The sequence below is a fragment of the Lates calcarifer genome, linkage group LG15 (genome assembly GCF_001640805.2).
Source record: "Lates calcarifer isolate ASB-BC8 linkage group LG15, TLL_Latcal_v3, whole genome shotgun sequence".
NCBI classification, from domain to species: domain Eukaryota; kingdom Metazoa; phylum Chordata; class Actinopteri; family Centropomidae; genus Lates; species Lates calcarifer.
In genome coordinates, this window is record NC_066847.1 from 22,972,626 (window position 1) to 22,995,896 (window position 23,271).

Consider the following 23,271-nt stretch of genomic DNA (forward strand, 5'->3'; position numbering starts at 1 on the left):
GAAAAGGTCAATTTAAACTCAAGTAAATATTAATTCACTACTACGACTTGTCTGTAGACAAATTTCACACTCCAGTTTATGCTATGCTAACTAACTGGAATAAATTAATTGAGAACTGTCTCTCTTTTCCTGTTGATTAGTACCAAGTTTCATATAATTTCCTATTGGAAATCATTCAAAAATTATGGACCCATTTCCTGTTTAAGTGTTGCCTTCAACTTTATGAAGGCATAGCTATGAATGCTCGAAGGCTTCATTCCTTTTCCCATATTCCCTTATTTTTCTATTGTTTTGTTTAATAATTTACATAAATGTTATAAAATGCCCTCCAATTACATGATACTTTGATTTTGGAAGTTTGATGTCAGACATATTTATGAGCCTGTAGTCCACTGTGCAAACACTGGCACCACTTAAATGTTCAGGGACTATTTGTATAATGTCAAAAATGTAACATATGCAGGTCTGTGCTGTGAGAGGCATCGGGTGGTTCAGTTTACCGTGTGGCCCTGCTGGCCTACGATCGAATCCTGCTGGAGCTCCTGACTCCCCTCTGTCTCCCCCTCCGCTGTCTCAACAATTAAATCAGCCAAGGTGAGTGCACTACCCACTCTCTTTCTTTCTTTCCTTTTTTTTTTTTTAGAAAAGACAAATAGATAAAAGCATAAGCTGGTATAATAGTCCATTTCATGACCCACAACACAAACGAGTTGTCTTCTTATGAAACATTTCACCTGTATGTCAGCAGTTGCCATGGAGATTCTGTGCAGATATGTGAGGCACTGTTTAATGGTCTGACCTTAGCCTTGCACTTTCTCGATTGTGCGCTTTCACAATGTTACAGACACATGGGCATACTTTATACCGTAAATCAATATTTCAACAGCAGTCTGTTCTCTTCACACTACTACTTCACACACATTAAGCATTCCTTTAATATAGATCCAGCCCTAAAAAATAATAAGAAAACCTATGTTCTGGGCAAAACATTACTTTAATGTTTTTATGTTGTACATCTTATGTATTACTTAAACTAATCTCAATAGCCTTGAACCACCATTTACAAACCTTTCCCCTCCCCCATCTGCATTTCTCTCTCTGCCCCTTTTTGCCCCTCTGTCCTGCTCTCTCTCTCTCTTACTCTCTCTTTCTCTCTCTCCCCTGCAAGCTGTGTCTCTTTCCTGTGTGCTGGGGGGCCAACGGAGGGGAAGTACAACGAGAAAGAAAAGCACTCTCTCAGTTCAAGTGCACGGGCTTAAAGACACAGCTGGCTCCAACAAAGGGGAATATGACAAGGGGAAAACAGTCGGAGAAAGGCAGAATAATGACCTACTGACAAGCCAGTTGTGTACATAGAGGCAGTACAGAGATCATTTCACAAAAAAAGGGGGAAATTAAAAAAAAAATTGTGAACAGGAAAACGGAGAAAAAATGTCTCCTCCCCTTTTCCTCTCCACGTATACTCCTCCTATTCCCTCCCACCTTCTCTCAATCTCTGTCCCTCCCTCTCTCCTCTACTTCATTCCTACCCTGCCTGCATGTATGCACACTCGCACACACGCGCGCGCGCGCACACATAGATACACACACGATGACTGATGCCTTCGCCCTCCTTCTCTTGCCTTCTCCGTTTTCTCAGCTCTCTCTGCACCACTGAGACTTTTGTGTGTGTTTGTCCTCTCGGTGCAGCGTATGGTGGAACCGGTTCTGCGCAGCTTCCAGCACATGCTATACCCCAGCCACAAACTGAGCAGCAACAGCAGCAGCAGCAGCTCCAGCTCCAGCTCCTCCTGCCTCTCACTTTCCTGCTTGTGACTTTGATCTGCTTGCCTTTCCCTCTGGTACTTTTCCTCAAACCGTTGATTTCCTTTGTCCATAAGGCACGTTTCCCTTTCAAAGTCCCGAGTGTGGACAGGGCGAGGGAAAGAGAAATCGTGTCCGCGGAAAGAGGAGATGAGGCAACAGCGAATAAAATGTGACGAGGCTGGAGTGAAATAGAGATGCAAGGCTGCAAGTCAAGGGGGAGAGCACTAACTCAAGAGTGAGGAAGAGGGGACAGAGAGAAGGAATCAAGTTGGAATCAGGAGAGAAACGCAGGAAAAGGTAACAAAAAAAAGAAGAGGCAGACTTATGCAACATAAAAGATGGATTTCTCTTGTATTTGTTGTTGTAAGAAAAGTAATCATGTACACGCATTATTTGTGTTTTTAATTGTTTTTGCTGTCTATCTCGTCTTGATTTCTGCTTTCAGCTCTGCTTTGGTTTCTGTTGGTTTGTGTACCCAAAGTCATTTTCCTTCCTCCCACTCCCGCTGGAACATTTCCCCTGTCTCCATGATTCTACCATAATCCAGCCATGCCTTTTATCTCTTGCATTTGCTTGACAAGAATATGTATGTCTGCTGAAAGAGCCCTTGCCTGAACTCAAGCTCAGCGTTAGTCAAAGGCTCAGGCTGCTTTTGGGGCCCAGTTGTGAGGAAGAAGGGGAAGGAAGAACGGGGTCGGGGCACTCACTTTTGTGCCATTATTCTGCGTCGATCACTGTCTTTGTAAATCTTTTCATACACACTCTTAAAGTATGCGCTTGCCAAGCGAACGCTTTTGGCCTAGTTCTGGTTCTTGGTCTCAGCTGATATGAAAGTGTTAAAAAAGATGACACAAAGTATTTGAATTATTTGGCCATCATCCTCCCTGCTCTGGAATTGACACGTCCCACCCTCTACTTCCCCTTGCTGTTTGTTTGTGGTCTCAGTGTGTATCCCTGCTACGCCGCACATGACCAAGCCTCATCTGTGTGTCTCTCAGTGTCCACTAACACCTAACTTCCTGCTTCGAATACCTTTTGTGCTTTGTGTCCACACAGCCCTCAGCTCATTCTCGCCGTCCTATGTGTTCTTAGCCTTGCCGCCATTGTTTAATATTGGCAAGTTAGTGTCGTCCCCTGTATGTGCGCTCGAAGGCATGTGATATATCCTCGTTCTATCTGTGCCCTTAACAAGCCTGTCCATCTCCATGGAGACCCTAAATGAGTTCTCGGTCCCCCTGTACCCCTGACTGCAAACTCAAAAATACCCCAGCTGTCTCCATGCCAGGGTGCGCCATTTGGCAGAGGGCAGAAACAAGGCTTTTCCAGATCGGTAGATCACAGGGTTACTGCGAGGATCATGGCAGTCTTGATAGCGTTGATAGAAATGGTCTAAATTCAGGTTTAACTTGAGACTTAGTACTGAAACCAAGTCCCAGACAGCCGACCTTGATGATTGGTGGCTGGTTGGTGCCCATAGACAGGGTGTTGCAGAGGCCGGCTGGTAGAGAGGCACGGTTAAACACAGATATTTGTTTTTCAGTGGAGGATTAGTTAAGGTGATTAAACTGAACACATGATAAAAATTAAGTAGGTTGTTAAATTTTACTCCAGATGGTCAAATAGAGAGCATGCTCAGATGATCACTGTGTTGCATTCATTTGCACAAATTTGATCTTAACTTGTGCATGGAGAGCACAGAGTCTTGAATTTGAAGTATGTAATTGGGCGATGAAGTCACCTTGGCAAGTTAAATTAAACACTATAAACCCCTTAGTCATTTTAGCTATTAACTCCTCTGCATTCGCAATGGGGACCCTTACAGTGGTAGATAAATGAGGAAATGCATTATATAGCCTAATATAAAAGGGAATGTGCTAATGGTTGGGGGGAAACAATAGTATAATATACATAATTTAATTGTTTTTACTTCCTGTGTGCAGTAATTTACATCATCATGTTTCAGGCCTTGACCAGTGGTTTATAAAAAGTCTTAAAAGCTTTTGTATTATCACTAAACTTGGTGGGTGAGAACCCCTCATAACTAAAACACGTCCTCATTTTCAATTAAATGTCATCAGTGGTGGGAAGTTCCATCTTTAAGATGACAAATAAAGTGCACGTGCAGTATTTAAAATGGAAAATATTCCAATTATATTTTCAAGACAGTTTTACGCAAAAGAAACAAATAGAACAGCTGATATTGCCAACACCAATACTGTAGGTAATCGGCAGATGGAACATGGACTGTTTTCATTACCAGTTAATCTGCCACCTGATTTTGTGATTGATCAATTCAAATATATGAATATAGTGAAAACTGCTTTAATCAATATTTTCCAAAGACTAACTTGATGCCCTCAGATTGCTTATTTTGTTCAACCAACTATCCAAAACCCAAATATAGTGAGTCTACTGTTGTTTAAAACTAAGAACACTGGCAAATAGTCTTATTTGAGAAACCTGGACGAGTGGATTTTTGGCACTCAAGAAATGATTTAAACAATTAATCTAGTCAGAGTGTGGTTGCCAGTTAATTTTCAACTGATTAACTAATTGACCTAAATGAATAATTTCAGATTTACTCAACTAATATACTTACAACAAATCACTGAAATAATTTGGGATAATTACATAGCATAGTCACCTTGATGTGTGTAGAGCTGGTGTGATGTTACCCAGCACTGGGAGCTCGATGTGGCACTTCATCTCATCTGAGAGTGTAGCCGCTTCAGTCGTGTGTTCACCACACTCATTCAGTACAGCTCTTTGAGAGCTGCCTGTCTGTGTCCTTTAACCTTGATACAGATTTTTGTTTGTTTTTAATTTCCATACTTTTGTTAAAACATTAATCCAAGGACGACATCCTCTCCTCTTTTATTACTGCTGCTTTGATATAGGATTATTTAGACATTTACTTACGCTAATGACAAATTTCTTGGAACACTCTTTGAATTTTAGATCAAATGTGATTCACTATTATTTTCACTTTAGTACAAATGTATCTGTGGTTTGGGCACATTTAGTGAATCAAATCAATTTTTACAAACAAACTAAAAACAGAGAATAAGAACACTTTAATGAATAAAGCCTATTGATGGCTGTTGTGACATTAAGACAGGCTCTAATATCATAACGCTTAAAGCATAAGAACATCTGAGGCATTCCATTCTGTATAACAATACTGAATACTCTGGCAGAAATAATGGATTATCCCAGCTTATTGTACTGACAATGAATGTATCAGTTATTTAAAACCTCTTCAACCTGAGGCCACCACTTACTGATCCCAGCACATCTAAACTTTAGAGCGCAGAGGAAGCCATTAATGTGGTTGAACATAACTCTGCCCTCGCTATCAATTATGTAGTTCTGGTGTGAAAGAGACGGGAAAAGGGCCACACACAACAGGCGGTGGGGTCCAGCGTGGACAGAAAGCACTGCACCATGTGACTGCAGTGGATGTACTAACGCTCTCTCACGGTCCGAGTGAGAGCTATTCCCCCCGGACTCAGTGTTCCAGTTGCATCAGTGTTTGTCTGCTTTCTCTAGGACATGGGGCTGAAATGGGGCTGGAACTGAGAGAGCTCCATCTGGATACCCATAGGGCTTTCCTACTTTATAAGCATAGCACTGATAACGTCTCTCTCTGTGCTGCACAGCGCACAAAGTTTTACCATTTCTGGCTGACCTGAAGTTCTTTCATTTTGTTCCAGTTGCGGGGCGTGCATGTTGTGATATTATTTTCAGTTGCCGGGCAATGTTGTTGATATAGTGTGAGATAGCTGATTGCTGCAGGTGCTTTAGTCTCTGTTGAGGTATTGAATTTGATCAATTTTGAAATGATGTACTTTTACTCCACTACACACAATATATCTGAAAGCCTGATTACTTACAAATTATCTTGTAAAATGTGATGCATTGTGATTGATCAAACTGCCCAGTAGTACCTAAAATACTTAAAAGTAACACCAAATTACAATACTGTTAAGTATATTAAATTACAATAATATAACACCCAGAAAAGGTCCATTCTGCGTAACTAGTTGATTTAATTTTCATACTTTAGGGATATTTTGTTGCTAATATTTGCATTGACACATTTGAGCTTGATCACATAGTACAGTACATACTTAAACTCAATATATACTTTTTACAGTATTTGAAGATTATGTGAAGCAGAGGCAATATTATTAATATAATAAATATCACAGATAGACTGATCAGTGAATGTATCTGACAATTTGTAGCAAGAAATTGCAACCCAGAAATGCTAAAGATATGTTTGAGGTAGTTAAGAAACAGGGTCACTATTAAATAGTTTGTCAACCAGATAACACAGAGAAGTTTATTTTTCAGCTGTGTGAAAAGATGACCATTACTTGATCTTTTTTGTATTTTAATTTTCAACGTTTAATGTCATTGTTGACCTAAAAATGTTGTAACGGGGCATACGGTGACCTAGGTATCTAAGACCACATAAACTGCAGTGTCAAATCTGGTCAAAAATCTTTGCTGCATGATATCCTCCTCTCTCCGTCCCAGCACTGTCACAACTGTCTTGTGACTAAATACTATTAATTAAAGGCAATAAATTACTAAAAGTAATCTAAAAAAGAAGCCATTAGTTATGCTGTAACTTGACTAGTACAATATATTTTTTTCCCACTGAACTTTAAATGGATATTAAAAGTAATTTTGCATGCCTTTTTAAATTGAAGTAAATATTAATGCCATTAGATTTCTCTCAGATCACACACTTTTGAATTATTTCATTGAGTTTACAGCTACAGTTGGTGGGGTTTTTATGTAAATATCTGCATCCGATCAGCCTCACTCCCAAAGTGGTGCTGCATAAGAGAACAAACATACACCCTACCACCCAGAGCCCATTAATTCTCACCATTTGCAGACAGAAAATTCTGATCCATGTGGGTGTCAGCCTCTCCAAATGATGATAAAGATTTAGGAGTAAATCTCAACTATGTTACATGATTTAAGGGTATTTAAGAGTATAAAGTACCACATGTTGTAGTTTGGTTATGTCCAGAGAAACTACGGCATGTTGGGTACAATAATGTTTGTGTGTGTGTGTGTGTGTGTGTGTGTGTCTCTTATGTGTGTCTCCCACTACAGTGTACAAGTACAAATATATTTCAGTAACTAAGTTGATATCAGTGAATAGTTTCCTCATTGAGGGACCAGGTGGCTGCTTTGTGCATTCAGATGGAGGCAGAGGTGGTGAGGTGGGGGTTAATATTTGCAGGCTGTAGGAATGTGTTTGGAGTCAGCAGTGAGAATTCCTCAGTTCTGCATTAGTAGGTCACAGCGTTGCCTCTTACCTCGCCAAACTATCTGAATCCCCTCTTTTCCCCTCTTTCCCCCATGTCTGTGTCTTCTGTCTCCCCCTACGACTCTGTCTTGCGTTTGATCTGCGTCTTTATCACCGCGTTCCTACGCCTGTCTCATTCTTGATGCGTGTCTTTTTCCTCTGTGTTCTGTCTCAAGTTTTGATCCTCACCATCTCCTCTCTCCTCTCAGGCTCTTTAGTTGTCTCACAGACATCTTAAGAGCCTCAGGAATTGGGGGTTGGGTAAAACGTGAGCGATAAGGAAAATGCATGTGAGTGTGATAATTCCAGCAGAGCCCTCTCTCCTGCCGGCCTCGTGTCCTCTTCAGGATGTCAGCCATGTAAGATTTATGGAGCAGGTTCCTGAGAAATGGGCTTTCTTGATGTCACGAGGCATCGTCCGTTCATATCTTCACACGAGTTAGTTCAACTGTAGACCATAAAATAGTCACCACCTGCCCAGGCTATCACTCTCTTCAGGATCATATCACAAATTGGGGTTGTCACCTAACACTGCTGCTCAGGTTAAGCCAAGACAAGAATCCGAGAGACATCTCATCTTCTTTAAGTCGTTTTCATCAAGATTTCTATATCAGTTCAAGAAAGCATCTGAATTTAAACTGAAACAGCTAGTCTTTAAGACATAGTTTAACATTTTGGGAAATATACTAATTTGCTTTCTTTGCCAAATGAGAGGATCCATACTACTCCCATTTCTTTCTATTAACTATAAGGATACAACAAATAGGTCGTTAGCTTAGCTTAGCATAACGACTGGAACCAACAGCTAGCCTGGCTCTGTGACACTAAAGGTGACCAAATTTAAATAATTTAGTTCCATTTAAATAGTAAAGTATAAATGTATCAATTAGTGAGATTTTGAGTACCAAACTAAGCTAACTAGCTTTATATTTACTGTACAATTATCCAGATTAATATCCCAAAATTTCAAGCTATTGCCTTAACCAATTAGTCAACAGAATAGTCCAAAACAACATTTTTTTTAACCCCAAAAAAAGTCAAATATTAACTGGTTTTGACCTCTTAAATTTGCGATTTTGCTCTTTTTCCCTTTCATATTATTGCTTATTAAATATCTTTAGGTTGTATTTGTCAGACAAGTAACAAATAATTTTACAATGTTCTGTGAACTAATGATTGACTCTTTTTTTTCTTTTTTTTCACATTTTAAAGCTTGAGCACTTATCGGCTATTTGAAAACATTGTGGATTCATTGAATTAAAACAATCATCACTTGTAGCCCTAAAAAGTAATAGATCAAATGGTTTGAAGTGTCACTACGTCTCTTCTGGCAACATATTGATAGCATTCACAAGGCTCTCCATTATGCCTCGCCGTGATACACATGCTCTTCAGTGGCGTCGGAGGTGTCAGCTGCCCACGTCACACAGCGACACCCTCGAGTGTGCCAGCTCCCTGGTGCCAGACAGAGAGGAGGAGATGTGGGAACAGTGTGAAGAAAGAGGGGAAGAGAAAAATGAAGGCGTAAAGAAACAGGCCGCCTGAGCAGTAGAGACAAGTGGGTGAAAACAGCCAGGGAGAAACCGTCTAAGGGGAGGAAGAAAGGGTTTGATGCTGGAGCAATGACAGGATATGAAAAAAAGGAAGGTGAAGGGTGGGAGGAGGTGGAACCGTTTGTGTTGATTGTCTGTCTCCTCAGTGAATCATTGGACAATGAACCTCAACTGCTCCTAAGCAATAAAAATTAGTCAGTCTGATGGCGAGTATTAACTGTTTGAGGTAAAGTGATGGTCCACATAGAAAGCATTACACATCAGTATATAAAATATAATAGCAAACAAACTTAGCAAACAAACTTTTACAAATCAAAGATACAGAGGTCGGTAGTGGAAGGGAGACTTGCCAGTGTCTGCTGTTCTCTGGTCAGCGTGGGTTGTCAGGGTCACATCTGTAAGATGAAAGGAGAGGCTGCGGTTGGTTGCTTCCACAGAGGGATGGAAAGGTCAGGAAGTGGCCCCAGCACAAACACCAGACTCATTGTTCAAGTTCAAGGTAACGCTGAATGGGGTTTTCTTTCAGTTAGCTCGGCCCTGCGTCCCCTGACAAGTCCTCTGATAAGTCGTCTGATAAGTTTCTGTTTTTAAACGTGGTCGTAATTAGAGGGAAGCACTGTCTTTGGCGACGTCTGAAGTTGGTGTCATGCTTTTATAACAATTAAACTAATATAAACTAATTATGGCAGTGTTATTTATTGAGTTTTTTTTTTTTTTTTTTTTCCTTGCGCATTGGGCTCAGGTGCGTCCACTCTCTGCCCTTTCAGACAATGAACAAGGTCACAGCCAGAGGGTTAGATGTCAGGGCAGAGTTTCCCCTCCTCCACCTCCAGCAGTCTCCCTCCCTCCTTCCCTCCCTCACTCCCTCCTTCCCTCTCTGTTGTGTCTGTTCAGTCGTCAGCTCCTCATTAACTCCTCACAGGGGATTTCCTGTTCGCCTCCTTCGCTTCCCTGTTCCTGTTCAAAATGGAACGGCATATTAGCTCTTTTTACAAAACATGAATAATTAAATCCTTCACGGTTATTGTGCTGAATATGCAAACTAACTGCGTGAAAGTTGTAACCACGAGCTGGGAAAGAAAAAAGGTAGTCGGAGCACGACTAAACCAGCTACAGTGCCAAACCTTTGGGAAGTCTGGGTCTGTAATTGATGACTTTGTGCTCTTATTGAGTACAGTACAACACACACACACACACATATACACACACAAGTACAGGCACATAATTCAGAGTCTGACTCATCCCCTTTAACAGAAAGTCAATAACAATATAGGAATGATTAATCAGTCCCTCCGTGGCCCCTCCCTCTCTACTCACCACCTTCCACTCTCTCTTCTCAACCCCATTCACCCTCTCTCAGCTTAGTATTGATCTGAATGCATTTGCTTCCCATTTATCCGTTAGCCCCCCTCCCCCAACACGTATACACTGCCACTGCATCGAGCGGTCACAAAGAACCTTTATATACAGGAGCGTCTCCTGTGCACACAAACAGCGCACTCACAAGTGTGTGCACATGTTGCAAAGGCAAACACACATCACTGCAGCATGCACGACATCTGATACTCTGATAGGTACTGCTACACTTAACTCTGTTGCACTGAGGGATTTGGCTTAATTATTCTGGAGTGCAAATTAGAGAGGTCCTTTTCATAGTGCAGGTGCATTATGTGTGTGTATTCTTGTTTGTAAGTTGCATACACATCGTCCTAAACACAAGGCAGCATTCTTAGAGGTTTAACTGACAGCTCATTTCACCCCCCTGCTTCCCCCCTTACTATTCTGGTTGGTGGCACACAGGTTGCCATGACACCAGACTGTTTTGTCTGCCCTTTGACCTCTTTAAGGGGTGCTGTGGTCAATCAGGCATTACATGTGAGGGGCAAATAGAAGGGAGGAGAAGGAGGGGGATGCATTTCCTCTGTAAAAATGAGGTCTAAGAGGTTCCTCTATACATCCGCTTTGTACAGAGCAGAAGGTGGGGAGCCTCAGAGAGGCTCGCAGTGAAACAAAGACACATGTGCACATACAGGCATGGCAGCGTTCTGCAAGGGTAAATGAACTAGGCTGGAGCTCCCAGGGGGTGGGGAGTTATTATGCTCATTGTGCAGTCGGCCAGCTAAAGCTGTTTGGCTGCTTCTTTTGAAGTTATATTTATCAAACCGGAGCAGGAGGCTTAGCACTCCAAGCTGGTGCAATGCTTTGTCCACACTGCAGAACGCATGTGAGATGGCTCTCAGATATCAAGATTTTAACACCCTCAAATGTTTATCTCAGACACAACATTAAGCATGAAGTAGAATTTACGTTACACAGTTACATGGTTGCCACTAGTAATGACCTTCCCTGAAACCTTCAAGCAGGAAAATGCTGAAATCGTGACAGGGTTATCCTCAGTAATTTCCTCTTATGCAAGCAGCAAGTGTTCACCATCAGCTCCACGCTGATCATGTTTAGATGATTTTGTAAATATCCAAACATTTATTAATGGTAGAACTCAAGAATTAAAGCACAACATTTGTGCATTAAGTGCAGCTTTTTAAATGAGGCTAATTTACTCTGCAGCTTTCTGTCAGTCCCTCTGTTCTGACTGTCAGAATTATTGTAAAAGTTAGACATGTTATTTTATGTAATGACAACTGATTGCTAGGTAGTGTAATTTGGACTGCAGCTGTTTGATTATATAAGTTTATGTAGTTAATGATGATCCCTGTTCTGTCTATGGTGGATACTTTATTTATCCTTTACCTTCCTTTTAGCTAAATGCTGACAATCATGCTGACATCAATACACCAATGCTGTTGTCCAGAGCAGCTCACGAGTAACACGGTGTCTTTTCTTGTCCACTGACACTTCAGCTGTTACATAGACTGAACCTGTGACCTCTTGGTTAAACAGTCTTTCTATTCACGAGACCAGCTTGTCTCCCTCTAACCTCTGTGTGTGTGTGTGTGTGTGTGTGTGTGTGTGTGTGTGTGTGTGTGTGTGTGTGTTCTGTGTGTGTTTCAGCCACCCTCTGCTTCATGTCTGAGGAACACCTGGCACACTTTGACGAGGGAGTAATCTCAAGGTACCAGTATTTATTCAATATATATTTTACATTTCACCTATCCACCTATTGACTATTGACCATATCCATTGATCTATTTAAACTAACATCAATCTATCTGTCTGCTCCTCTGGCTTAATATGTCAATACATACACAGTCATGTACAGCACATATCCACATCTAACTGATTTCAAAAGCCTAACTGGCTGCAGCTACACGGCCCATATACATCATTTGTTTTTCTTGTGCAACAGTGTTCATCTATTGAGTGCATCTATTATCTCTGTTACACACAAATGAAATACTGGCAAATAATCCAGTGACACCTTTGGCAGCTAAAAACAGAGGTGTCAGAATGTCATGAAGAAAAAAATCCAGTTATCATCTTATCAATCAGTCATTCAGGATATTAATCACACTGTGATGGCCGTTTCTTTTTGTCTTCTCATGAAAATTCTTTCATACGTTACCGTAAAACAAAACCTCAGAATCATTAATGCTGTGGGGTTCAAGTTCAAGCACAGATGCATACTGCATAATGTACAAAAGCCTCTATAAACTCCCAGTTATATTTTCTAATTGCAACCTGGATCTATGTGCAACAGTCTTGTTCGAGCTCTGCTTCTAAACACTTCAGTCATGTAGACACAGTTCCTTTTTTATCCTCTAATAGTATCAGGCGTGCTGCTCCTAAATACTGAATGAAACTGCAGTAAGATATTAAAATTGTCATCCACCTATTAATTAAAAAGACATTCAGTTTGAATGGAAAGAAGTTTATAAAATCTTCAGATATACACAGGCACATTTGTTGATGATCATAACAGAGTGAGTGCTACAGGGTACTTTAGGCCTTTTATCTAAAGTATGTAATTTGTCCTTCTCTCAGAAGGTAATTAATAGTTATCAAATCATGTTTATCCAAAAATTCAGTATCCCAGGCACACAGTCAGTTAAATAGAAAATAATTATCAAGCCACTGTGATGATCCAGCTGATCTGCAGAAAAGCAGAGATTCCAAAATAAGAGATGACTTGTATAAAATAAAAAATAGAATGATCTACAAAGAGGGATGCAATTGCTTCTGTGCTTCTTATTTGGCAAAATAACGGGCCAACCCATCTTTTCTTACCACACACTCCTGCCACCACCACATGCACACCTCCACCCCTTAAAAACCAGAGCATTTAATTTCTCCACAAATACATTGTTCCATCGTGCATCTGATTGGAAACTTTTAGGGGGAGGAGCTACGCAAGGCCAGACACACACCAATCCCTGCTTACGAAGACTGACAGTTGTGCCATAGCAACAGTTTGGCTAGTTGCCAGGCTGTTGGGGTTGCCAGGCAAAAGGTTCCCATGGCAACATTCATTTTGCCATCGTGGTATATAAGTCTGGCGTCAACCAAAGCAGATTAGTGTAGGATAGAGGATCGCTCTCACCTGGGGAGAAAACACATGCATATTTCAGCAGATCGGAGCATTACTCTCTTATGTTACTATGATGTTACCTTCAGTTAGCGATGTTCCATGCATTGCTGCAAAGCAAGAGAGTAGCAGAGGTGTTGTATTCATGTTTAATATTCAAACTTGGCACCGTAGCTTTGGTGTATGAAAATTTGGTGGTAACCTGAGGATCGTTCCGTTTTCCCAGAGTTGCATCATGTTCATTTCATCACCCACGATCACTGCTTTGAAAGTGAACTTGTCTTGTGATGACAGGTAAATCTGTGAACCTCTAAAACGCCTTAAAGGACTGTAGCCACTAAGTGATATTCCAGCATGTGTCACCGTATGTGGATGATGATCACGTATGAGAGGAATTTTGAACATGACGTGAGACTGCCCTGTTTATGAATCATCCCAGACAATTTTTCATAGTGGAGTAGTCTTTCACTGCTTAGACACTCAGACAGGCCTGCTTAAGGGGGGGATGAGAGCAATGGAGAGAGAGGGAGAGAAGGATAGCTGACACTGGCACAATTACACTGCATTTCTGCGTGATTTGACTGTGAAAATATTGCAGACGCGGGGGTATAAAGTAGAGGAGGTTGTGGGTATGAAAGAAGGCTGGTCAGCATGTGTGGATAGAGAGGGCAAGAGAAGGGGAGGCGGGTGGGTGTATGAAGACAGAGGGTGGTTAAAAGGGTAAGAGGCTGGAAATGGGGACCCATGAGGGCTGAAGCAGAGAAAAGGTTGAGTGAGTGAAGTGAGGGAGGGGAAGTGGGGGGGGGGGGGGCACTTTGGGACAGGAGAGAAAAAGGGAGCAGCCGCAAGAAAAGGATTAGGACTCTTAAAAAAAGAAAAAGAAAAGAGGAGAGGTACAGGACACAAAATTCACCTGGCAACATTTTTACAGTAAGCCGTGCATGTTGCCTGATTGGTTAAAGGGCTTTGAGATGGGGTCTAGTTTCTTCTTTTCTGTGTCTGTCCATTCTCGTGGACATTGTTAATCCATAGCTGCAGAGTTCAACATGAGGTCTGCAGAAAGATAGGTGTGGCCACTGATCTTTTCTTTATTGTAATGCGTCTTTGCTGGAAGATGGATTCCTCAAATCCCACATGCCGAGCAGCATTTTTATGCAGAGAATGCAGAGCTCCTACGTACTGCGCTCCTTTGTCAGTGCCGTAGACTCAGTAGATGCTTTAAACTTCACATTTTTACAAAAATATTTGCAATTCTGGAATCATATTGATTTGTTCATATATATTCGTTTTGATAAGGTGCTGCTGAAACTCTTTAAATGGCATTTGCACAGCATATCATGTTGCCCCAGTTACGTCTGAATCTGTGCTCAGAGTAACGTAACACTCCTGGCTTGTAGCTGTTGGAATTTAGCATTGTGCCAGCAAACGTGGTACTGTAGCACGCAACCATTATGACTTCTACTGAGAGGATCCACAGATCTGAAAAAAAGTTCTTCTAGTTTTATTTTATTTTATTTTTTTACTCCTGTGTTTGACGTGAAGGAAATTCCATTTTGACGGCACAGCAGAAGTCACCCAGATTTAGATATCACAGCTGACAGCAGACTTGATGGTGATGACAGTGTTATGGCAGATGGCATTTAACTCCCATGAAAACCTGTCAGCTATTAAGTAGTATCTGACAGCTGATTGGGATGACAGGCTGCAGAGTGTAAATGTCTGAATGTGCAAAGCCAAACATTAAACATGGTTTAATAATAAGTTGGATGCAGTAATAGGAGGTGATTTTTAAATGTTTAAGAGGGAAGACCAAGATATGAATCTTAGACACTGCTTTCCTGAGTGAAGAGACTGTTTACTTTAACATCCTGTATATATGAATGCTAGAACAGCCAATCCCTCATTGTTCATGAGTAGCATTTTGCAGCTGTCTGTTTTGTGCTGCTCTATTGCAGAGCCTTGTGGTGTGGAAAGGCACAGATGAGAAGTAAGTCAGAGGGAGTTTGCTCAGCTGCCAGTAGAGGGCAACAACTCCTAAGAAATGGATAGAAATGCCATGAATGAACATAGGAAACTAAGCATTGGTTGTACTCACACCTGCATGAGCTGCCTAGATGTGTGGAAATGGATGTTCATAGCTTTGTTCCAGTGTTGTCAAACTCAAGATCAGCATCTTTTTGTTGCATATTTTGTTCCGTCTGGACTCAATCAACCCTTCCTACAGTACTTTTGATAACGTCAGCCTTGTCTTTCTCCTCCAGTAGTGCTTATGAGTAATTTATCCAACTGATACTCTTGGTGTCTCTTACAGCATATGCACCCACTCTGTCTAACTTAGCTCCTTGTACCTGAGCTCCTCTGCTGCTACTGGGCACTTCCATTCAGTGGCATCCTAGAAATTGCAGCAATCAGTGTATTTCCTGTAGATCAAACCTCCCAATTAAGTTGCGATAGCAGATTCTTATCTCTTCAGACAAAAACCCGTCATTCAAACTACTTCTTTTCCTGCTATTGATCAAAAAAGTCCAATAGACACACACCACCAACTGAGCTTGGTGGGAAAATGTGATACTTTGTTATGTCAGAATCAAAATCTCTTTCCCCAAATCCAAGACCAAAAGGGAAAAAAAACAGCATGAAATCATTCTTTAGCACAACAAAGCATACACCAGAGAAAATCAAAGGAGTGAATCCCTTTTTAGTCTGCATGTCTCAATCTCGAAACTCACTAAATGATTTAGTGAGGACATTAACTATTTGACTGCATTGCTAACAGCAACATTGAAGTGAGGCATGAAGTAATTGGCTGACTGGTAGACAGGAGCCAGACAGGTGTGTAGAGTACGTGCACAGACACCTACATCCTGCTGGTGAAGATCTTACCTGGAGAGCAACTCTACAGTCTGTGCTCTGCAGTGTGAGGTAGTTGGTTGTATGGTTTCGCATAATAAACAGCACGGAGATAACTGTACAACCTTCTAGCTTTCCCTGCGGAGTCACTTCTTGCCACGTCTCTCGTACCTCCAGCAGAGAGGTAAGTATGTCCGTACTCCGTCAGAGGAGCTCATTGTGGTTAACGACATGACTCGTCCTTTTTCAACTGCGACACCCTTTATCCTCTCAAGGACTAATCAGATACGCTCCCCTTGGACAAAGTCCCCATGAAGCCTCTCTAACTTCCTCATGAGCTTGTGTGTCATTTTGTGTGCAAATTTGTAGCAACTGGACATATTTGTCAGGGGGGACACCTACTGTTTGACAGGGTGTTGCTTGTGTACTAGAGATCAGTGGCTCCCACTGCAGCAGATAAAAACCTTTCTGAGAGGACACCAAACCTTTGCTTCTATCCAACAACCTACTTTGAGGTCAGATAAGGGGCCATCAAAAAATTATGTGTGTCGATGGGGGCTAAATTTATCATCTTATTTTATTCTCTATTTTGTTAATATCCTCTTTGGACTCTTGTTTTGACTGGGAAAAATCTGCAGTACCCTCCCCCACATCTCAAGACAATATGGTAAACATAAGAAAACAGTACAAGAAAAATCCTACCACTCCCTGCTTCTGAGAAAAGAACTGTTATTACAGCTACCGCAGAAGTGAAAATAAAGCTCTGATACAGCAACAGGAATGTTTTCCTCTGCAAATAGCCAAATAGGCAACTTGCAACTATTTTTCAGATAATAATCCTACAAAATGTTAAGACTTCCCTCCCTTCAGCAAAAAAGAAAAAATAGCTCACTCTGTCCTTTTTATGCACCAACTCTCCCCATAATAATTTTTATACCGTCCCTAATGAAACACAACACAAGGCGCAATGTATAATACATATAAGTAACATGAGCCACATACATTATACACAGGCTCACTATGGAAATCACGGACATGCTCCCTGTGCTTGGCAGTAATTCATATGATCCATGCATAAATACATGCTACAACAGGTAGACATGCTTTGCCTGCCTGACATTGTAGTTTTACACACATGCTACTTCCATGTTACCACTTTGTGCAGTCCCCTTCATCCATCAACACGCACTTATTTATCCAGTTTCATTACCCCACAACCTCGCCCTCCTCCCATCCCCTCAGTAAGTCAGACTGCTGGTTGAGACAGCAGCCATCTGCAGTGCGTTATAGCCGACTCGCCTCCTCTCCTGGAAGGGGGGCATATATCAGAATTGTGCTGATTTGGCACTGTCAGTCGTGGCGTTCTTTATCATCCACCGCACAGTGCTGCTCTCCTGCCAGAACAGACAGCTGAACGTCTGACAGTTGCAAGGTGTGCAGGGCAAGGATAATGTACATGGGAGGAAGGGCTATCTGCCTTGCCTCATTCATTCCCCTCATACACCGAAGATTGTTTATACCAGTGACCTGTTATACTTGGCTTGTTTTCCAGCCTGGCAGATGCTGCACGCTCTGCATATGTGGGAGCAGATTCTTATACGAACATTCATCCACATGCAAGTATGCTGCACTAAAAGACCCCAACCTCTCCCGGTATAAATCATCACAGGTTCCTTGAAGCACGTTTTTTTTTTTTCGCCTTTGCGTACATACACTAAGTTCTAAAAACATGTGTGATGAGTAGGAACGTACTGCCAAAAATGATGCTGTCTCCGGTCTCTCGGGATATAGCGGCGAACTAGAGCATCCCGATCCCGAGACAGACAAGGCAGACATCATCCCAGACTGATGATGTCATCCCTGTGGAGCACTCCCAGTGCTTTGTCTCTCAGTGGCACTGCAGAGTGCAGCCGCAGGCACACACACATACATACAAACCCAGAATCACGCACACACACCTGTCTGTGACATTCTGTGTTTGTCACTCAGGTTCGGACACTTCTCATGCCAGAGAGAGCTGCTTTTTCTTGGTTTTCAAGCCAAAATGGCGTCCGGCTAGCCGCTATCTTGGAAAGCTGTTCTCGAGACATAGCCTACTGGCAAGGGGGCTGACAGAGGAGAGAAGGCAGGGACTCCTGCACTCTATAATCCATTCACAATCACAGTCTATGTGCAGTAAATGTACAGCAATTTGTCTCTGTGACATTAACGCAGGATCAGATAGAATATATGTGCTGCACAAGCACATATTGCACACGAACTCACTTCCAGTGCAAAGGGACAGTGCAGAACACACAGTACACATATCACAGCAGATAAACATATTCTGCATGTTGTTTCTATGCAAATTTAGGTGGCATAGCATTACAGTATGATTGTGGCTACGGAGGAGGATGTGAAGAGTCCTGTAGTGCATGGGAGCTGTGAATAAGACAAGAATAGGATCAAAGCAGGAAAAAAAATCTGATGTACAGAGTACATGTCTAGAGTACCTGCTGCTAAAGTGAAATAGAGCAGTATATAAGCAATGTGGGTACATCATGAATATTCATCAGGTATTATGAATGTATAGTGTAGCGTTTTTATTGTAACCTACATTTCTTAAAGGTTGGATCCTCGCCTTGCATATTTATAAAACAGAAGCCTCATCTGAGAGCCTTTTGAAAAAAGGTGAGGATGAGTTTGTCTTAATCGATTCCCATCACACGTTGTTTGTCGGTTCTTTGGTTTCTTTCAGGGAAAGGTGCTTTTAAAATTCTCATTAAATGTTTACAAGAGATCGATGTGCTGACTTGTCCCTGTATTTTCCTCAGTTTCATGGCCTTTTCTTGTTTAGTTTGGTTTTGTTAGCCAGGATGTTCCATCAGGGAGGTGTTATTACAGGCCTCAGTCACTGCCCGCTCCTTTAGGCCAGGAACAATGTATTTTCTTTGTCAGTTAACCCTCATTTGCTCTAAATGTGTGACACATCAGCAATATTCTCTGTTGTACAACACGGTCAGAACACTTTAGGGCCATTAATGATGCTTACACATCAAGTGTAGTGTTTATGCTCCATCTCGCTCAACAGACAGCCAATCAGTGGCTCTAAATTAGATTTACTTTCATTTCTGAATTTCCCTCAGGGCCGTATGATTCTGTTATCCAACAAACATGACTGCAACTCTCTGTCCTCTTGGAGAGTAGCACAAATATTAGAATCAGACTGCCTATGGACATGTGAACTCACTAGGCAACCAAAAAGAAATGTGAAATGTATGAAAATGTCAGAAGACTGAAAAATATCACGCAACATTAAATTTGCAAAAGTGCATTTCTGAGTACGTCACTGGGTTTAAAGTGCCTCCATTTCTGCAACATTTGAATTAGCTGGGCAGCTAACTGTGCATTGTCCACCGCTGATGTTCAGCTGTGTAATCAAGACTGATTCTTGTAACTGGTGAAGCTTTCTGGGATGAGTTTATTTAGTATATTTCGTTGTCACTCCAGCGGCAATTTACAGTTGTGTTGGAGCCAACGCCATAAATCCTGTAATCAATTTGATGATGGTATGATTGCTGTACACATAGGAGGAGGCAGTAATGTCAGGCTCTCAGGTTCATGAGACTCCTGGGCTTCATATTTTCTCTCTATTCTCATCCTATTATAGATTCTGACCCTCCCCCCCCATCCCCCACTTTCTGCTAGCCTCTCTGCCACCACCATCAGCCCCCCTCTCCCCCGTCTCTCTCTTTCTCTCTCTCTCTCGCTCTCTCTCTCTCTCTCTCTCTCTCTCTCTCTCTCACACACACACACACACACACACACACACACACACAGTTCCTCTCTTTCGTAGACACACATATAAACACACACACATGCACTCACTGCACTCTTATTCACTCTCTTTCCATCTCTCACACGTTTACACACATACACGTTGCTCACAGACTGGAGAGGAGTGTGTGTGTGTGTGTGTGTGTGTGTGTGTATGTGTATGGTGGATGGGGGGGGGGGTTACTGGGCTAGTAGAGACGTGAGGCTTGAAAAACGTGAGAGGAAAAAGAGGGAGATGGAAGGTTGACGACTAGAGAGTGTAAAAGAGGGAGAGAGAAAGGAAGAGGAGAGACTTTGAGGTACAATGAAAGCAAAGAGAGGCAACTGGAGAGCATGAATGCAGCACGGAGGGTAAATGAGTTTGTGTGTGTATGTGTCGTCCGTCATCTGTGGTGTGTGTGTGTGTGTGTAAGCAAGCATGTGAACGCACAAGTAAGCAAGCCTTTTCTCTCTTCTTCATTTTCCTCTCATTTGCAGCACTGTGTGTTCGTGACAGCAGCCCTGCGGAGACAAAAGGTGAGGAGCTGTATAGATGTCGGTGTTAGTCAGGTAGGTAGGTAGAGAACAGAATAATAGAATCAATACTATTGTCTGTAACCTACCTGCCGCTGGGCTCTCTGTCTGGCCCCGGCATAGACCGACAGAGAGAGAGAGAGAGAGAGAGAGAGAGAGAGAGACAGAGAAAGAGAGAGAGAGCTGAGAGGAACCACAGAATCACTCTGACCAGGAAAGAAAAGAAATGAAGAGGCTGACTCTAAGGTGATTCTCTGTTTTTTTCACATTTTCATTTCTCACATTTTACAAGCTGAATGTAGATTAAGGATTGTGTGTGTTTTTTTTTTACGCAGAGATGAAATTCATTTTTATCAGAAACTTTTTCATTAATAATTCTTTACATCTTTTGTGCAGGCATGTGTATGCGCTCTTGTAGCTGGATGTATTTGCAGTATAAATGTGACATTCTGCCTGTGTTTGCACACGCTGAAAAGCCTTTCAATTAGCATCTGGGCTGTGTGTTGTCGTCAGGTCATGTCTACGTTTCATATTTGACTTGCACCTTGTTTTAATTCTCACTTTACTCTCACACCTCAGATGACAATATGCTTCATTATAATTACCGTTTTCAATTTTTTTATACCAGGAGGTTAAATTAGTAAAATTAGCAGCTGTCAAGGAATGGCAGTGTTGTACAATGTGCATTTACTCCTGCTGCAGTTATCATGGATGTGTTCAACACAGAATTTTCAGTTTCCTGTTGATCAATTCACAGTTTTGTTTTACTGATGGAAGTATTTTAAAGTAAAGCAACCTCCACTGCAGACAAATCCATAAATCATTTCTGGGTGAAATTATCACACATATCAGCTATTCCACCTGCCACATCTTTCACATGCGACATTAATTAAGACGATCTCAAAATCGCACCTCTGTTTTCGAAAGATCTCAAGGCCTGTAGCTCATGAAGTCAACCTGTAGGTAAGACTTAATGTGCATTAATGCAGTTCAGTTTGATGCAGAACGTGACGCAGGCACATTTCACCTTCATTCACATTCACACTGAGGCGGTTTACATGATGAAAACATGTTTCCCCCAACAGATGTGCCATAGAATGCGCTAATTTCTCTTTTCCACAACATATGAACATAATCAGTCTTCCCCGGTTAATGTGTGTCATTCTGTCTGTCTACCAGTGGGTGGCATCAACTTCTAATGTCTCTACGCAATGATTTTTCTCTCTTTTATCACCAAAATATACAGGAAGTTTTACACTCATATTGTTTCAGTTTGACTTTTGACTAAAGTGTCATTATTTTATTTCACTTACAGGTGAACTGATGTCTTCAGTGCCCTCTTTGTCCTGCTCTTCATCTTTGTCTTCATAACCATCGAAAACTAATTTAATCTTCAATGGTAAGTTAGAACGCTGATTCTTTCCTGTTCTTTACATTGGACTGATAAAATATGGCATGACCTAGTAATAATAAGTACTGCATGAAGATATTGTCAGATCCGTTAAGACCTGTGCAACTCAGAAAGTCTCTCTCCGCATAGATGTGAACTGTAAATCCCTGTAAATTCATCTACACTGTAAATACATTTAAAATTTCCTTTACAGGGAGTTGTGGAGTTTTAAACAGTCATACTTCAGAAAATGATCAAGAACTACAGATAAGTGTCCCTGTCTGTGCTGCATATGGTATGTGTTAGGCAAAGATTTAGGTGTCTTACATACATATAAAGGGTGGAGGTTAGTGTAGTTATTAAGAACTAAAGATAAATGTTAGTTTTAGTCACATAAGTTATGTCATATGCTATTATTTTGCAACTACAATGTTTCTTACGTATGTATGAACTTGATTTTTAAATACCTTTAGTTCACTGAGCTCTGAACAACTATTAGACTCTGTAATTTGTCAGTGCTGGTTCCGTAAATGATGTTCAAAATGCCCATGACATTTAACAACAGTTAGAAATGAATTGCTTCTTCCTAAATTAATTGCGTTTCCTCCACAATGTGTTCAACTGCTGCATTGTCGAGATTATTTGCGCCTGCTGTGAAAAATGTTACTTTGCTACTGTTGCTCAGCAAAAACAAAAAGACTGGTGTGGGGGAAATGTAGACAAATATGTCACCATTATGTTTTAATTGAACTGATCGGTTCTGCCTCTGATCTGCAGCAAAACCAGAAGACCAGTCGGTGCCGCAGAATCCAAATGTCAGATGAGGTCATGTCTTTGTCTCGGTGCAGCGAAACAACCGCTCTGCGGTTCTTATTTTTATAAATATATTTCATCTCAACCCTGCCTTTTTGTACTTTAACTTGCTCTTTATTTAAATCCTCCCTGTGTATTTTCAGTTCACAGTATGCCCCTCTGTCCCTGAGACCCTTAACCTGTGAGGTCAAAGCAGGTCACAGGTGAGGTCCTCGGGAACAGGGCTGCATTCAGTTTCAGCGTCCTACGAAAAAGAAGCATTTTATCAAATACTTTCCCAACTTAAACGTCTGCTTTAATATTTGATATTTCCTTTTGTATTCTCATCATTCTTCTAAACCATTTTAAACACGAGAAAAGCCTCAGATGATAGAATGTCACATTTCCGTCTGGCTCTGGCTAGTATGCAGCTGTATGTCCCCAGACTGTTACAGTATGTTTACCTGTCATGTCATGATCAAGACTTGTCAGGTTGGATGAGAACGTAATGATGATCCCTCCTCCTGCAGCACAGACAAGTCTCAGGGGGCCAACCCTATTGGCTGGCTTCGTGTTATAGCCCTCAATGGGGGCCAATAGGAAGACAGCCGAGGGTTGTGACCCCGTCATATATGTCACCTTCAAAAATCTGTGGATTTATTGGTATGTCATGTGCGTCATTGTCCTGATAAAATGTCCTGTTTTGTACATCTGTACCTTAATAAAAGATGTCAAAAAAGTA

The 23,271-nt window shown here is 41.5% G+C and overlaps 1 long non-coding RNA gene across 2 annotated transcripts; it reads left to right on the forward strand.

The window, feature by feature from the left end:
* Window positions 1-1,419: 1,419 nt before the first annotated feature.
* Window positions 1,420-23,271, forward strand: LOC108890350 (uncharacterized). 2 transcript variants are annotated; one of them, XR_007814588.1, is made up of 6 exons: window positions 1,420-2,103; window positions 11,698-11,758; window positions 20,312-20,593; window positions 21,663-21,746; window positions 21,952-22,032; window positions 22,515-23,271. It is a non-coding gene; the product is annotated as an uncharacterized LOC108890350 (long non-coding RNA). The 2 variants fall into 2 exon arrangements; XR_007814587.1 differs by lacking the exon at window positions 20,312-20,593 and having other exon boundaries at window positions 1,423-2,103.